Below are 19396 nucleotides of genomic sequence, written 5' to 3' on the forward strand. Positions count from 1 at the left end.
AGACCCTTACTCTGCTAATTTCCCCACCTTGGCCACCACGTAGTCACCTCAGCTCACAATTTCTTTCACAGTGGGCATACCTAACATCTGTAGGTTCAGGCTACACAGTATAAAATAATTACCTTGCATTTTGTTACAAGAACACTGCTATTCTCGTTTTTAAATGAAATTCATATATATCAATAAAATAATGAGGCTTTTAGTGTATGTTCACTTTTTCAAAACATTGTTAAAAGTCTCTTTCCTAATTTTTATGTAAGTTGGTTCATCACTAATAAAGCAAAAGTCACATTCCAGGGCATTCTTGTTTCTTTCCCTCTCTGCCCCCACCAGCCCTCTTTTTCCTTGGCTGAGCCTGAGGACCGTCATGAAGGGTGGTGCTGGAGAAGAGACACTGGGGAGGGAAGCTGATGGATGAGGCCGAGGTAGGAAGATACCATTTCCATGCTGCCTACCTAATTGTAATGGGCTTTAACTGTGTGTGACAGGCTGGATGCAAAATTTCAGGAAACTGAGGATTGCCCATAGTGAAGGCAGTGATGAATGATAAGTTGGGTTGGCCTAAATCTGTGACAGAAAGAAACTCAAAGGCACAACTTGAAGTGATGAGGCTTAACTGAAAACTGCTTGAAAACAGGGTGGAAAGCCAGTCTCCCAGGTTGCCATTAGGAAAAAAGCAATTCTGAATAAAAGCAACTCTCGGAAGAGTCTTAACTCACACAGACATAGCAGAGCACATGGCTGTTACTCCAACACATCTATATACACACAACCAGAGACGGTAGTGACCACCAAAAGTCAGACCTTTGTATGGAGTATGAAATATCCATGTAGATAATATATAGAGTATGTCAGTGGAACTGGAAACAGAATTTAAGAGACTTCAAATGAAATCTGACGTATGCTACCGAAATCCTATTTGGAATTTTAATTCTTAATAATTATATATGCTTTGAATTCGATAGAGCATTTTTTTCTACATTATCTTGGATGATCCTTATAACAATCTCATGTAGTACACAATAGCAAATAATATCATTCTTACAGCTGAGAAAATGAAAACCCAGAGTGGTTAAGAAAATTACCACAATGTCATATATGGTTTCAGATTCTCTTTTAGGTTCAGAAGTTTCAAATAAATCAAAGAAACTACAATTTTCCTAAGTTTTAACTTTGAGTAACTTATATTAGCCTAAAAAACTTGCCATAAAACTGAACTGATTTTTAAGAAGACAAGAGAGTATGTAAAATATGTAGGTCTATCTCATTTTAAATAAACTGAACAGATAGGATTCTATATTTCTAGATAGTGAAAAATCGGGTTTGGTAGTAATTACTTATTTTATAAGAGAAATCTTATTTGGTCAAAAGAATGTGATATGACTTGTTTAGAAAATAAAGTCCTTTAAATGTATGCTAAAATATTTAAAAATATCTTTATTGAGGTATACTGGTATATTTTAAATGATCAAATTTATTGTATAAATTAGGTAGCAAACTAGAACATATAAAGAATTTCTGTAAATTAATAAGAAAAACAAACAAAATAAAAATAGACAAAATGTATTACCAGCCGAATAATAGAATAGGAAGCCCAGAAGGCCAACAAACACATGCTTAAGAAAAAATGCTAGTCCCCCACCACTCCTTCCCTTCCTTCTGAAAGCATGGTTGTCCAGCCAGGGACTATATTTCCCAGCCTCCTCCTAAGAATGTACCTATGCATTCGTAAGACTAATTTTTTCCGGTGGAAATTGAGTGGAAGGCATACTAACTTTTTTTCTACTCATTTATTCCCTTCCCCCCTCCCCTCCGCTTTGGTAACCACTAGTCCATTGTCCATGTCCATGAGTCTCTGTTCGTTTGTCCTGTTCGTTTGTTGATTTTAGGTTTATATCCCACATATAAGTGATATCATGTGGTTTTCAACCTTTTCTGCCTGGCTTATTTCATTTAGTATGATTATTTCAAGGTCCATCCATGTTGTTGCAAATGGCAGTATTTCATCTCTTCTTATGGCTGAGTAATATGCCATTGTATATATGTACCACAGCTTCTTTAGCCAATCATCTATCCTAGGACACTTTGATGGCTTCCATGTCCTGGCCACTGTGAATAATGCTGCTATGAACAGTGTGCAAATATCTTTTCGGATATGAGTTTTCAAGTCTTTGGGGTAAATACCCAGTAGAGGGATGGCTGGAGCATATGGTAGATCAATTCTTAGTTTTTTTGGGACCCTCCATACTGTTTTCCATAGTGGTCATACCAATTTACAGTCCCACCAGCAGCGTATGAGGGTTCCTATTTCTCTACATCTTCTCCAATATGTGTTATTGCTTGTCCTGTTGATTATAGCCATTCTAACAGGTGTGAGATGGTATCTCATTGTGGTTTTGGTTTGCATTTCCCTGATAGCTAGCGATGTTGAGCATCTTTTTATATATTTGTTGGCCATTTGTATGTTCTTTAGGAAGAAGTGTCTTTTCAGGTCCTCTGCCCATTTTTTGATTGGATCGTTTGTTTTTGTTGCTGTTGTTATTGAGTCTTATGAGTTCTTTGTATATTTTGGATATTAGACCCTTATTGGAGGCGTTGCTTGCAAATATATTTTCCCATTTGGATGGTTGTCTTTACCTTGTTGATGGTTTCTTCTGCTTAGCAGAAGCTTTTTAGTTTGATGTAGTCCCATTCATTTATTTTTGCTTTTACTTCCCTTAAGGCATACTAACTTATGCCTTATTTGCATATAAGAAAATTGTTTTGCCAGAAATTCTCTAATCCTTTTCCAAAAGTTATTATCTGGCAACAACCTGTCTGCAACCATGAAGATAAGGGTGATAACCTAAGGGATGGCAATATAACAAATGGAAGATAGCATCCCTGAATAACTGTGTGGAGCAGAGCCACCTTACCAGCTTGCATTGCTCAACATAAGATTGTTGCAAGAGAGAAATGTCTTTCTTAATAACTAGTGTATCTGGGGGCCTATTTGTTACAGCAGCTTAGCATTAAAAAAATCTGACGATACTAAGAGTTAGCAAGAATTTGAAAAATGAGAAACCCTCAAATACTCCTGCCAGGAGCATAAATTAGATGTTCCTACTTGGAGAACAATTTGTCAATATTACTAAAATCAAAAATGAACCTCCATTCAATCCATTCATTTCATTTCTAGGTGTAGTAACTCTACATACTGAGTTATATCACTTGTAGTAGCAAAAGTCCATTAACCAGAGGATGGATAAATAGTGATATTTTCACATAATTGAGCACAATCAGCAGTTAAAATGGATGGACTGCATCTATATGTACCAAATTATATAAACAAATTTCAGAAAACATAATAGTGAAGAGAAAAGAAAGTTGAAGAATATGTATAATATGATACTATTAGGTAAAATTCAAAAAATGCAAAGCACAACTATGTATTGTTTTAACTACATATATGAGTATCAAATGTATAAAAATGTAGTCTGGAAGAATACATACCAGATTCTTGATAGTAGTTGTCTCTGGGGAAGGGAGGTAAGGGTATCAATCTGCGGGGAGAAACAGGAAAGACTTCAGCATTATTCAAAATGTTTTATTTATTTTATGAAAAATGTCATTAAAAACTTGTTAATATTCGTTCATTATGGCAGTTGGGTACAATCGGTGGTATGCCAGAGCTAGATCACACTGGGAAGAGTAGATTGCGCACCTCTCTTCCCAACTCCCCATTCAGTGATGTCACCATAATAGATTCAAATCAGCCATGGTGAAAGTATGTATGCCACAGAAATCAGCAAATGCTACAAATCAGAACTTTTTTCCCCCCTGGAAAGTCTGGCATTGACATTGACCTGCACATTGATGGGTACAATGGATCTATCAAATTACTCTTGTTACTTTAAAACATTTGTAAACTTTTAAAAATATAAAGAATCAAAATCCTATCTTTATCTAATTCTTCAAGATTATCTTTTTGCACAAAGCATCCAGCATCTGTGTCTTGCTAGCAGTGAAAAGAAGTAAAGCATCTCTCAGAAAGTTCTAAGGGTTCAGTTTTACTTGGCTTTTGAAAAAACCTGTTTCATTTGGGTTGAGAGAAAAGTTTGGACTTCCTACTTATTACATAATTTCAACAAGTGTCTTCAAATCACACACAGCCTCCCCTATGTGATAGGAGGCTTCCTGCCTCTTCTCAAAAATGATAATATCTCTCATAACTGCCAGAATGCCTACATTTACCTCACTAAATTCCAATTATTGAACCACAATTTTAATTCCTACTTGTTTAAAATAAATCTGGATTAAAGTGCTTAGAATATGGACTTGAGACTCCATATGGTTTGCACAGACCTCTAAGGATTAATCTTACCTTCTGAACCTCAAATCAGAACACATGGCCATATAAGTATAGAGGACTGTGGGGAAGGAAGTTTGACCTCAGTTCTGTCCTGTCATTAAGATTCTAAGCTTCACTCCTTCTGAGCAGAGTAGCAAGTAACAAAGACAACTTATCCGTCATTAATCACACATGAATGCTCTGTAAACTTCAATTCTTAGAATAATTATTTTAAAATAACTTTCAACTTTTGTTATTAAAAAGTAAAACATGGTAAATGTGGAACATATAGATGTGAAAAGAGAAGAAAATAAAATCATCTATGCATAATTTCATGACCCAGAGGTAACCATTAGTAGTTCAATAAATAACTTTTCAGCTTATTTTGTCTGTTTACATATTTTTTCCAAAATATTAAACTATATACACTGCTTTAACCAGACTTTTTCATTTACTACTCTGTCATTAACTTATTTCCATGTCATTAAGTTTTCTTCAAATACATTATTTTTTAAAGCTATATAGCATTACATAACTATAATCAAATTTATTTCACCTCTTCTCCCACTGTTAAATATTTGGATTGTCTGTAATTCTTCCATTATCATAGGATCATCATCTTAGTAAATCTTTGTATATATTTCTATTCTTTTCTTTCAGATAAATCTTAATAATGTAATTCCTAAGTCAAAAATTATGAATACACTTCAAATTGTTTTTGCTGGTTATCTTGTGGATATTCATGTGGAAAACTTCATATCATACATAAAATATGCTTCAAGTATAGTAAACATTGAAACATAAAAATCAACACTTCTGAACTTTAGAATAAAATTATGAAAATATCTTTTATGGCATCAGGTTAGGGAAGAGAGAAAAATATAACCAACAAAGGTAACAATAGATAATTTTGATTATATTAAAATATAAAACTTTTGTATAAAAAAAATTTAATAGACAAAACATAGACTGGGAGAAAACACCTGCAACTATATAACACAGAAGGGGTAGGATCTAGAACAGAAGAACACTTACAGACCAATAAGAAAAATATAAGTAATACGATAGAAAAATGGGTGGAGAATATGAAGGCATTTCATAAAACAGGGAATCTGAATGGTTAATGAACTTAGGATAATGTGCTCAAATTTACTAGTCATAAGTGAAATGCAAATTTAACAAACTGGATCACAACCATCAGATTAGCAAAATTAAAAAGTCTGAGATCAAATTAAACAAGAATGTGACATAAGTAGGACTCTCACCCTGTACCAATGATAATGTAAATTATCAAACACATGAAGAAACAATTTGACAATATTTATGAAAACTGACAAGTTTGCTCTTCAGGGTCAACCAGGGCAAGTCAAACCAGGTACACAAGGCCAGCATTAAAGGAGGTGCTCATTCTCAGGGTCGTGCCAGTGCTGACACCCAAGTGGGGTTATCCTGAAGACTGTGCTGTAGGTCAGCGGTCCCCAACCCCCAGGCTGCTGATCAATACCAAGTTGCACAGCAGGAGGTGAGCAGCAGGTGAGAGCGAAGCTTCATCTGTATTTGCAACTACTCCCCAGTGCTAGCATTACCACCTCAGCTCCACTTCAGATCATCAGGCATTAGATTCCCATAGGAGCATCTGGTCCCTGGTGCCAAAAAGATCGAGGACCGCTGCTGTAAGTGCTTCACTTGCCTCACCCTGGTCCTGGCCCTGATGCACATATCTTAAAAGCTAACAACTCCATTTCTAAATATATACTCATGTTCATTCACATGTGCAGCAAGACATAAGCAAGAATTTCATTGCAGCATTGTTCATGAAAGTGAAAATTGGAAACAATCTAAATGCCCATCAACAGAAAAATTGATTATAAAATAGTTGAAATGAATTGAGTTACATCTATCAACATGGCTAACTCTCATAATAAATCTCAAAAATATAATTTTGAGTGAACAAAGTAAGTTGCAGAATAATACTTTTGTATGATTCATTTCTATAAATCTTAAAACATGCAACATTGTACTATATATTATTTATGGATACATTCATAGGTAGTATAGGAAAGAAAGTCATGGGAATAATAAACACCAAATTCATGGTATTTGAGAGAAATAGGGTTGAATAATAATGTAAAAGGGGGTTTCTTTAACTATTTGTTATGGTTTTTTTTAAGTGAATTATCTGAAACAAATACGATAAAATGTTAAGACTTCTTAAAGTTGGGTAGTGAGCACTTGGGTGTTAGTTAAATTATTTTCCATATTTTTATGTATGTTTAAATATTTCATAATTTTTTAAGCAAGTAAAAAAGAAAAAGTAACAAAATTTATATACTTTCATAGCTCGATGACTGGGCAGGTCAATTAACTTTTCCTGAGTATTAGTCTATTGTTCTCTAAAGTAATGACACTAATTCTCAAGTCATAGTGATAGCAGCTACATTTTCTAGTTCTGCAGAGGTTTTCCTGCTCTATGTTCAAGTTGGCTCAGTTACTGAACTACTCTTGACTGAGGTTTGGTAGGCTATACTTTTTAGCTAGTGGAGCCCAGATAGGTCCTATATCATGAGTTTCAGAATTTGGTATGCCTAGGGTGGTTATTGAGCTATAATTCCATATTCATCCCATTACCCTCACCTCTGGGTATTATGGTGGACACAGTGACATACTGCCCACATGTCCTTGAAGGAAGTACTATCAGCAGGAGTACTTGAAGGAGTACTATCAGCAGGCAATTCAGCTGTCAACCCCTCCAGGGATGACTTCAGCTGAAAGAGCCACCTTACTCAAGGTCAAGCATTTCCTAGGTCAAGCCCATATCCAGAGACTGATAGAGGTGGGTATATAGACATCCAACCACCTTTTCCTAGCCCAGGACAACTTTGATAGGTGATTTGAGCTCCAAAGCTCTCAAGGGGTTGGTTGAGACTGTTGCAGCTGACTTCCCTCTCCCTTCCATTGGTACCAAGAGCATTCCCTCATAAACATTCTGCAGGCTAAAGTCTGTCTCAGGGTTTGCTTCCTGGAAAATCCAAGCTGCAAAGTTGATATCAGAGGTGGGGTGACAAAGATAATATGGGGTACCACATGGCTGGCAATATGGAACTCCTCATTGGTAGTAAGTCAAGCACAAATAGTTCCCAGCACAAAGTGGCTATCTATAGTGGATTGAATAGTGTCCCCCCAATACTCATATCTATCCAGAACCTCAGAATATAACCTTATTTGAAATTAGAGTCTTTGCAGATGTAATTAATTGAAGATCTCGAGATAAAATCATCCTGAGCTTTGGAATGGCCTTAAGTCTAATGATTGGCATCCTTATAAGAAAAAGGGAAACACTCAGACAGAGTGACACCGGAAAGATGGAGGCAGAGAGTCACAAGCCAAGAAATGCCAGGAGCCACCAGACAATGGAAGAGGCGAGGAAGGATTCTCCCTGAGAGCTTCAGAGGGAGCAACTACTCTACTGACACCTTGACTTTAGACTTCTAGCCTCCAGAACTATGAGAGAATAAATTTATGTTGTTCAGCCCCCCAGTTTTTATGGCAGCCCTAGGAAACAAACACCTCGTCTGACTGTTAAAATTTCAGCCAGTGGCAAATTGAGATTCTGTATCAAGTGAAAAAAAATGCAGTAGCTGGTATAAAGTACCAGATGCGTGAAAAGTTTGGAGGAAACAGCAACTATAATGACAATGAAGTTCAATAGCTTTTGCTAAGTTAACTTGATGCTGTAGAAAAGATAATGAAAACCCAAGAACAATTTACAGGTGATTGAAAGCCTAATGTGGAAGTCAGAGGACTCCTTGCAGCTTACAGAGAACTTCTCATCTAGAGGGAGAAGGCAGAGAAAGTTGACTGACTACCAGGCTCAGGACAGCAGAGCTCCAAAGAAGGTGAAACTTACACCCAAGGCCATCTGGGTTGATTTCAGCTCTCCCTTCACTCTGGAAACTCCTAACTCCTCAAACCCTATGGGCTGGCAGAAGTGAGCCGCCCCTCCCTATTAAGAACAGCACACTCCCCTTGTCTAAAGACAGTACAGAGACATGTATTCCCATCAGATCCTGCCCCAAGATTACCTCTTGACCTCTAAATCCTATAACTAGGGTTAAGCTTCAGCACAACCCAGATGATAAGACTATAGTATGCACCTGCATGCCTCTCCTGCAGGAGTGGTTCCTGAGAGCACTCCTCATAAACCTCATGGGAGCCAATCTCTGTCTCAGGACCTTTACCTGGAAATCCTACCTAAGACAATAGGTATTGTCATCCTCCCATGGAGTCTAGCTATTAGCATAAAACTTCACATTTTTGAATGTTCTAATGTGTTTAAAATTAGGAAGCAAAGGTGGTAAAACTAATATCCATAAACCTATCCAGAACAGATCTGACAGTTCTGAGAGCCCCATAAATGGCTCCTAAATTCTCTGTACTTCCAATGAGTTTTAATAATGAATTTAAGAACATCTGACCTGTAATGGCTCCATGCAAGCTTACAATTTGCTAATTAAAAGCCTGCCTAAAATTCAAAGCAGGCTTTGCACACATCAAAGCCCTCCTGCATGTTGGAAACAAAGGGCTCTCCAGAGATTTCAGATTTACAAAGGCACATTCATGCTTGGAAGTTTATGGGTTTAGCATATTCAATTAGATCGTTTCATATCTTTCACTTTTAGACTGGAGGATTGAAAATACACAGGTATGGTCATGGAACATTAATTGGAAATAATGAAGCCGTCTTGGGTACCTCGGAGCCACTCCAAGAGAGACACTTGATTTAAAGTCCATGCAGTGTGCACTGTGCCTTTCCTAATTAGATTATCTGTGACTAAATGTGAAGAGTTAAATAATTTAACGCAACAGAAAACAAATTATCATAGTGAATCTTAAACTTCAGGCTGAAAGACTCTGGTGACCTTGAACTCTAGTTAAGGCAGAAAGTGCTCTACCTAAGTGAGAGCAGACATTGCTCCAGGGGCTGCCTGTCAAGCCACAGCCAAGTTGGCTATTGTTCCGGGCTTCTCCAGTGTAGCCGGTGCACAGATAGAGGAAGCGTTATTATTGTTGCTGTTTAAGGTGGTAGTCCCAGCCAGTGCTAAATTAGCTTTATGCTGACAAACTGAACAGAGAGGTCAAGATCTGGGGACAAAAGCATATGAAGTTACAGCTTTCAGCACCCTAGTCCAGCTTCTTCTTACAGTTGAAGCAGTACAGAGGCATTGGCAAGAAAAGATAAAAGTTAAAAGGACTTCATTTTATGAAACCATCAAGAAAGCGAAAAAAACAATACATAGACTGGGAGAAAATATTTTCAAATCATTTATCTGATGAAGAACTGCTATCTAGAATAAAGAATTCTTAGAATTCAATAATAAACAAATAATGTAATGAAAAATGAGCAGTCTTTGAGTAAAAATTTCTCCAGAAAAGTTATTCAAATGACCAATAAGCACATGAAAAGATGCTCAGTATCATTAGTCATTTAGCAAAATCAAATCAAAACCACAATGAGATATAACTAGGATGCTAGAATCAAGAAGATAGATAATAAATGTTGGTGAGGCTGTGGAGGAATTGGGAACCCTATATATTGCTGATGAAAATATAAAATGGTGCTGCTGCTTTGAAAAACAATTTGGTAGTTCTTCAAAAGATTAAACATAGAATTACCATATGACCTAGCAATCTCACTCCCTGGTATATACCCAAGAGAAATGAAAACATATGTCTACACAAAATCTATGTACAAATGTTCATAATGGCCCAAAAGTGAAAACAACCTAAATTTTCATCAATTTACGAATGGATAAACAAATGTGATATAGCCACACAATGGACTATTATTTAGCCATAAAAAATTATGAAGTACTGATATATGCAACAACACACGTGAGCCTTTTACTACCGTAAGTTCACTCTATCGTCATACATACTAGTGAGGAACAGAGGAACACAGAAGCTGAAGGTCTTACTCAAAGTCACATAGCCTGTTAAGTACAGCCCCAAAGCATGGGAGAAGGCCCCTTGATTCTCCATCCTGGTCTTACTTTCGTTTGTAATAACCTTAGTCAGATTTTTTCTACATTGCCTCGTGGTGAGTTCAATTTGAAACTGAATGTAAAACTTAGTAGTTTAGGCCCCAAATCACAAATATCTATAGGCTCTGGACAAGTTACATGAGCCTGGACCAACGAGGGAAGTTGTGACTCCACTTGGGTAGACTGCGGTCCTGAATGCTTAAGGGCCTGTTTTAAAAATTAAATAATGCTTTAAGACAAGATTATTGGTGTGGGAAAGACCTTTACAAATAGAAGGACCAGTGTGGATGAAAACAGGGAAATGGGAACATGTAGTTAGAGAAAAGCCAGTGGTCTGATCTGTGGATATCTGAAGAGGTTCTCTTGGTCAAGATAAAAGTGTGCATCGTACAACCCATAGGGAGATAGAGATGAATTCATCCCAGTAGGTACAAATATGCAGAGAGATCCACACCCAAGAACCAGGAAGGATTATTCCCCTCACTGGATGCCACTACAGGACAGAGAATAACTAGAGATCTCACGTTTTCTCACATGCCACCTCTGCCCTGGCTATGATGGTAAATAAGCCTCTGAAATTTATATCATCCTTCAGAATAGGAGGAAGAGGGCAAGGTAAAAAACAAAAATGACTGAAAAAGACTTGTGGCATTTAGGGCTAGTTAGAACTGATTAGATTTTCCATCTTCAGGAAGCATGGGAGCTTAAGATGGACATTAGATTTAGTTAAAGGAAAATTTAGGAAGTTATATTTCTGTACACCTAGGTGTCTGCCTATGCAAGTCATACTCATTGCACACACAGGAAGGGAAGGGCTATTCCAAACGAGGCTATATATCTTAGAAAGCCAGGTGCTTTGGGTTCTTGTCCAGATGTCTTGTTTCTTTAGATAATTGCTTTATTTCATTTCATTTGCTAAAATAAAGTCCTAGAAGTTTTTCATATATCGTGCTATGACTAAGACCTAAGCAGAAACATCAAACCCCAAAGAAATATAAACACATTTGCTTTTTTCTATATTGAAAGCATGCTGTGGAGATGTGGCATTTCCTCTCAAATCTTTCTATTAAAACATCCCTACTGCATTCTCCACCTTGTTTAAAAAATACATTTATAATAAGAAAAAGCTGAATGTACTTTTATTAAAATATACAAAAACAGGTACTCTAAAAGAATCAAAACCATGGTGAAAATATACAGACAATTTTGATGGTCCAAATTTTAACTTTCACTTAAGCGCATTTTTATAAAATCAAAACAATAGGAAAATATATCCTCCAATTTCTTTCATTCAATTTTAGGATAATCACTAGGTGTCTAGGTTGTTTCAGTACAATCTCTTTCAGCAGTGCATTTTAAGAGACTGACTTTGGCATCTCCAACAAACTCCAGTGGGAGAGTTAGAGTGGGCTTGGTTCAGTAATTCCCCTGAGGGTTGGGCAAGTCCCTTCCTGCCTCTGGGCCTCATTTCCTCATCCATAGAATGAGTGAGCCCCAAGGTGATTTGTAGGCCTTTTGCAGCTGTCACACTCTTTGAATCTATTTTTTTAAATAAAACTTTTAGAATCACAGCTTGACAATTGAATTCTTTAGAATCTAAATTTTTTTCTCTAATAACATGTTTTGATAAAAGCCCATTGGAGCTCATTTTATTTATCTTCCTAAATGTCAATTGGAATTTATCTTTATACTTACACACACACATGGGTGTTAATGTTGAAGGAATTGTACCATCCTATGCAGCCTTCATCTCAGATCAATTAATTTTCCCTTGTCGATTGCAAGTGATGGTAGATCACTCAGAAAGAAAAAGTATTATCCCGGGAAAGAGAAAGTTAGCCTGACTTTCCATTAGGAAAAGAATCAGTAATATTCCAGTAGAGACTGCACAGTACGGACCATTGCCTGATCCTTTTATTCTCATACAGCTTTATTGGCAGATTCTAAGGTAGCACTAGTTTGGTGCGAAGTTAGCAGTATTGATAGTTCACTTTCAAGCACAATTTTACTAAATATAAAACTCAGAAACAACCACTATCAATGTAATTCTGTAAAACGTATGACATGCCAGGAAAGAGTGCCACAAGATTATAGAGAAGAAAGGGAGAACCAAGAAAAAAACTAAGATGATTTTAAAAGATCCCCCGCAAAAATAATTTAACAGCATCTAAAATCTGAATGGGGAAAGGTATTCAATTTGCAGCAGAATAGTATATAAAAATTTTAGGTAAATAGAAAATAAGAAGAAAGGGATGATTTGAAGAAGTAAAAATGAGCAACGGAAAGTGAGAAATTACTAGTCTAAGTGAAGAACTAGTACTCCAGAAAAGGTGAAAAATAATTCATAAATGCCAATGTCCTTCTTATCAGCATAGTTGACTATATTACAATATTTATTCTCATTTTGGGAGTTATTTAACCCATGACTATGTTGTTATAAAACATTTAAATATATTGTTAATATACTCTTAGATGGCAGGCAATAATAAACAAATAAATGGCCATTAGACAACATATATATGTATAAATTAATTAACAGAAGGTTAAGATAATTGAGATGAAACTAAAGACAATTCTTTAACTTTTTCCAAAGTATTATTTTTTTAGGTCCACTCAAAAGAAGTATACAAATTAAACATAAACAAATTCTTGTGCGTATAATATCACAGATTAGCTATCAGCATTTATAGCTATAAAATATTTTTTAAAATGATAGCCAAACAATTATGCCAATATTCTTTCAGCATTATAGCCGCAGGCTACATTAAATATTTTGAAGAAAATTTGAGAAGTATGAGCAGAAATATCTTCATAATGATGGGTAAAAAGAGTAACACAAATAAATCCAGTCAGAGGAGTACTCTCCCAATTATGCAGATGGGAAAACCGATATTTAGAAAGATGAAATTACTTATGCAGAGACATCCAGTAAATGGGAACTGGAATTAGACACCACTCACCCATGCTCTCACCAATAACACTTATGTTAATACCAACTCACATGGACCATTCTCATTTTATTTCTTTACGATATTGTAGAACAAGTTTTGCTAGTGTTTTGTGATGTTTGCAGCTATCATCAAAAGTGAGAATGTCACGCAGCTTTCCTCGCAGACATATTTCCTAAACTTGGTATTTAAACTACCTTTTGGCTCTGGCTGGTATTCATAACCTCTGATGTCTCCTGAGGCCTTAGTTTTCATATTTCATTGGCCCATTTCAAATACACCACTAAATGCCTAGACTTGGCACACAATCTCTTTAGCAGGACCACAAAGACGACAAGGGACTGGAGGGAGACTAGAGCAGATTTTCTTCTTAATTAATAGCTCTTAGCATGTTCTTTTCTCTGTCGGGAATGAAATAAAAGTGCTATAAGCAGGCTATAAGAAGATTTCACTTCCCCAGGGTGGCTTGAAGCAAAAGCTGTCTGGAGATGGTGTGGGTTCAGTTCAGAGTGTATTTTCAAGTTTTCATTTCATTTGATTAGAAACAGCTGGAAAATCAGAACGCCTGCATAACCTCTCCAATGAGGCAGAGGGAAAGAATGTTCACAGTGACATAACCACAAGTTACCGTACTGGGTTGATTTCAGACAGAGAAATAATTTGCGTTAGTTAAATTATGAGCCTCAAACTTTGTGTTCTTTCAGTGTCTGTCTTTATGTCTGTTCAAATTAATATTGCCTTTGAGCTGCTACCTCCTGTCACAGTGCTAATTGTTATATAATTAATATCCTTTTTGTCTTTGCAAAGATTTTTTTTTAAATATTCATATCAATATAAGATTCTTAACAATTAAAAGTAATTATTTTCATCATTCAGTCATGGGCAGAAGTGAGAGACGTTTCTCTAGATAGATGGAGGACTCAGACAGCCCTGAAGGAAAGCATGCCTGGGAGAGCAGAACCCTGTTCTGTCCCTAAGGATTCAGCCTCCACCCCCAAGGCAGTGAGGGGCCTGCGTACCCCACAACCCGAGGCCAGGTTCCATCCCCTCCTAGAGATCCTCTTCCCAGGCAGTGGTCCAAACTCTATCCTCAGATCCTTTATTTGAGTCTACTACTAGTTTCACAGAGAAGTTGAGAGAATTCTTTGCTAATCTTTTCTATCTTTTACTTGCTTAGTGTAAAAAACTAAATCAAAACTCTATCAGCCTCACAGAGCCATTGTCAGAAAAACAGTGAAACTTCCATACTGTTTTACATAAAACAAGTTGCCTTTAAATGATGTAAGCCAATAATACTTCATTTTAAAATTTGAAAATACAGAAAAGAAAGGAAGTAAAAGAGAGAGAAAAGTTCTAAGCCTTTAAAGTCAGTTTGGGGCTTGCTTATTATTGTGGCACAATCTAGCATATTCTAACACAACTGGAGAAGCTCTCTCAGTTGGCACTATACTCTGATCTTTGTATATCCTTAAATAAGGATTTGATCACAGTATTTCCTTGTTTAAAAATTGCTAGGAGCGCACCATTACCTAAACAATGAGGTCTAAATATTTTGCCCCGGCAAACTTTCTGGTCCAATCCGTCCTTGTGGGTAGTCTCCTGGTGTTATGCCCCTGAAACCTATCTCCTAATTTGCAGTCACACTGCCTCTTAGGCCATTCCTAAAGATATCATTTCCTGAATATCCTAGTTCTTTAAATGTTATCGGGCTTTTATTCATGCTGTTTTCTTCGCTTAACTGGCCCTTGCATTTTTCCACTTGGTATATTGTTACGTATCCTCCAAGACCCAGCTCAAATAGATCTTTGATCTTGAATCCAGCTCCACAAAGCATTGTCAGCTCCCTCTTCAAATTTGCCACAGTGCTTGGTGAGGTCTCTCTTTCAGAAAGTCTCCAATCACATCATTTATTTACATGTCCACTTTTCCAATAAGATGGTTAAGTTTTAAAAAGTGATGTCATACCACATTCTTTTCTAGCACAATGGCAGGTATGTAGATATGTATATGTACTCTCTATAGAATCTACAATTGTGACCAGAAAGGGTGGTTAGGAGCACAGCATTAGCCACTCTGTGGTTTCTGTCAGTCTACGCTCCCAGCAGTTTGTATGTAAAACTGATGTTTCTCAAACAGATGTTATGTAAGCAGCTTTAAGTCAAGTTCTCTGCCTACTCTTGTCCCCCTAACCAGAATCTGACCCCTGAATCTCTCCTATATCAAAATTTTAGAGCCAACACTGAGTACTGCTGAACAATCCAGAATAGGTACTCAACAAAAATGTGCTGATGATAAAAAACAATACCTAACAGTTATAGAGCTCTTACTATGTACTAGGCAATAAGCTGAATATTTATATCCACTATTTTATTCATTATGCCCAAGCTGATGTAACTGGTAAGTGGCACAGCTAAGATTTGAACCCAGGTTCTCAAACTCCACAGCCTTTGTATTAATGAAGGAATGCTCAGAGTTGACTCTTATTATCCCAAACAGTAGCACTCAAGTATGAAAATCACCTCCTGGGAAAAAATCTACTTAAGAGTCAGTTCTCTGTGGACGGTGAGATAATTTTTGTGTTTTTGATTCCTGAGACCTCTGGCACAATCTTTGGAATACCATTCTTTCTGAAAGGGGTGTTATGGAATGTGGAGGCTTTGAAACAACTCAGACCTGCATTCAAATTCAAATTCCACTCCTTACTGTGTGATATTAGACAAACTGCTCACCTGTCCCAGCTTTATTGGTGTTCGTTGTAAACTCAGTAGAATAATGCTTAATTGTAGATTGTCCTGAGGCTCAATCAGTTGTCATATTTATACAAAGCATCCATGGCCCTCGGATACCTTCGTTGGCATTCCAGAAGGTTAATCCTCTATTATTTCCCCAGTATCCCCTCCTTTCCCTCCTGAGCCTTGGGTGTCTCCCTCATAGCCTTGTGACCTTTGCCCGGGGTGCCCCTCTGAGGTCCTGTGGTTCACCTGATTGGTCACCAGCTGTCACAAGTGGCCACACTATTGCTGCCCTTGCCCAGTCACTCTTCCGAGGGCCCCAATGATCTGTGCTTTCTTCTTTTCATCACCTGGGAGAGGTTCAGCCCAAGAAGTTGACTTCACATGATCTAGCCCTGCAGTGGATTTAACTTCTTATTAGTTTATATCCCTGTTACAAGGCTTGAACACTTTCTAATGGACAAACTGTTTCATTGCACTTAGACCCTTTAAAAAAAATTTGAGTTGTCATACGTGTTTAAAACACACCAAGCACTATCCAATATGGTAACCACTAGCCATATTGAATGGCTATTGAATGCCTGAAATGTGGTTAGTCGGAATTGAGTGTGCTGTGAAGTAAAACACGCAGCTCATTTCAAAGATTTAGCACAAAAGAAAAGAATTTAAAATTTAAATATGTTATTGACTATACGTTAAGATCTATAGGATTAAATAAAATATATTATTAGAATAAATTTCAACTGTTTCTTTTTACTTGTTTCAATGTGACTACTAGAAAATTTCAATATGGTTCTTCTTATATTCCCATTGGGAAACACTGTACTAGACAAACCTGGAAGCAAACATACTAACTATTGCAGAAATATGGCCGTAATAAACAACTTCAGTACTACTGGGGCAGCTTTTTCTCTGAAGAGATTAGGAAATGAGCTGTGTTTGTCATATACCCTACATAAAATATTAATATTTTAAAAGCATGCTGATAGCCTTTTGTATTCACCTTTCGTATGTTGTCATGTGACTGACCATTTATTTACTTTATTGAATAAAGCCAGAGATAATTGGTTTTCAACTGGCAAAAAAAGTTAAAATTATGCACAGAGTTTTCTGTTATAAGAGTAATGCACAAGAATCACCGACCGATAAAGCATTTGTCATATCCAATGGAGAATTTACAACAATGGAGCAGTATTTGTTTTCTAGTTTATTTATTTGATTGTCTAATTCACATTGTACACATTTTCTAGTTATTTTGATTAATATAAACTGTTTAGGGTAAGCAAGTCGCTATTTAAATTGCCAATCGCTCACACAAAAATTAATCAAATTCAGGAATTAGTTCCATGATTCCCATGAAAGTTTCATTATTTGAAGAAAGCTACTTTCATTGCAACATCAGAAGAACAAACTTGTCATTAGAAAAAACAACTCTTTTCAGCAACCAAAATAATACTGTATTTCTTAGTCTATTCTTTGAGACATAGTACTTTTTTATTTGATCCATATGTGATCCAAGCAAACATAGCCTTCTAGTGCATTGTAGAATCTTTATGACTTTTGAAGATTCTCAACATATTCATCCAGTCTAAAAACTAATCTGATATAAGAAATGTCTGTCTCTTTGAAAAGTTTCCAAGCGAAATGAAACATGCTGTGTTGGAACAGGCCAACCAGAATCTCATGACAGTTTTGACTATTTAAAATTTTTTTCCAGAATGTCTTTTTTCAAAACACATTTTTGCATGTGTATACTTGTGTGTTCCATTTTATGTTCTATAAATGTTATTGAGATAATAATTTTTTTAAAAAGAAATAAAAACGACTAGATTTTCATTAAATGGTATTGAATAAAATTATTGCGCATCGTAACAAGCCATAAAGAGAGATCACAATATTTATCAAAGTCAGTGAATTAATTAGAATAAAGCTGCTGTTGGCCTTTATGCACTGTTTGACTGTTTTTTACTTCATTCTTATTTTAATCCCCTTCCTGCTTTTTTTCTTTCCTATTTACGCGTGATCTGAACTTCTTTTAAAATTCTTCTGTCATTTTCATTATCTATATTTTCTTACCTTTATTAACTCATCTTATCCTTATCTTCATGAATTTTAACCATCAGGATTTTGTTTTGTTTTGTTTTTAAGTTTCTACAGTGCTATGTGGGAGAGTTTTTGACATTTTAAACTCTGCCAGTCTTTCAGCTTATAATTTGGCTTCCACTGGGCTACTTCTTTCTTATTGTATTTGAAATAAATCTGAAGAAACATATCAAATAAATCTGAAAAAATGTACCAAATTGATTTGAAATTAAGGCATACGCTAGAGCAATTCGAAGGCAATTTTAAATGGTTATGATGCTGCTTTGTTGTATTGAGTTGCACTGTTGTTTAATCAAATCATTCTTTTGCTATATATTTGACTGGTTGAAGATTGAGTTCAAAGTTTTGTTCCTAGATCACTAGTGTCAGTGACTATTTTGCATGTTATTTCCTCTGGAACCAGCAGACTTTGTTAGGACAAGATACATTAAGATGCTCTAGACATGGTGCAATATGTTAAGATGCATAAAGCACATAACTCACATGCAGACATTTCTCCTGTATGTAGTGCTGGCATAGGTTTGCACCCCTCACGCCCAAGAAGTCTCATCAGTTCATTCCACTGATTTCCATCAGCAAAGAAAAACATCATATGGGAATTTTATTATTTTACATACTAGATTATTGAGTCTATTCCTCAATAAAAGAAGAAAACTTTTATTTTGACCAGGTGCTATCGAAAATAGAATCTTCTACCTATCATTTTACGTGTCTGATAACTGCAATAGTTTTCCACAGACCAGTTTCTGTCTCCACATACTTAAATCTTAGCTTCTCCTCTACTATCTGGCTGTACCAGTGCAGGTGCCACAAAACATGTCATTATCACAATATAACCTCTGGCCCTGTTCCATTACAACATGGCAGCCAAATCAGCATGAGGGCACAGGCCCCCCACACTGGGACAGCTCACAGCCACTAAACCATGCACAAAGTGACTGTGAAGCTCATAAACATATGCCACTAACCCAAGTAAATGTATCACCAATTCAACTTGCCCAGAGATGGAGCCTCAAAACTTCATAAGCACTCAACATACTTAATACAAGAGAAGGAAGGACAGAGGTAAAGTGAGAGTGGACAGAGACAAAAGTCTTGACTGACAGAGCCTAAAATATCTTTCTTACTTTTTTGAAGGCATATTTTACAAGACAATCTGACCATGTGAGGACATTGCTAAGGCCATTCCCAGGCTCCTGGAAGACGTCTGTTGGAGAGGCCCTGGAGCATAAGCTTTGCGAG

At 36.5% G+C, this 19396-nt stretch overlaps 1 protein-coding gene across 1 annotated transcript in view; it reads right to left on the bottom strand.

Moving 5' to 3' along the window:
• Positions 1 to 19396, bottom strand: part of PSD3 (pleckstrin and Sec7 domain containing 3) — a 500329-nt gene that overhangs the window by 456440 nt on the left and 24493 nt on the right. Inside the window, 1 exon segment of the mRNA XM_039875742.1 lies at positions 3493 to 3542. The gene's annotated coding sequence lies outside the window, so the exon portion shown is untranslated.

Source organism: Pteropus medius, unplaced genomic scaffold (genome assembly GCF_902729225.1).
Source record: "Pteropus medius unplaced genomic scaffold, Ma_sr-lr_union100, whole genome shotgun sequence".
NCBI classification, from domain to species: domain Eukaryota; kingdom Metazoa; phylum Chordata; class Mammalia; order Chiroptera; family Pteropodidae; genus Pteropus; species Pteropus medius.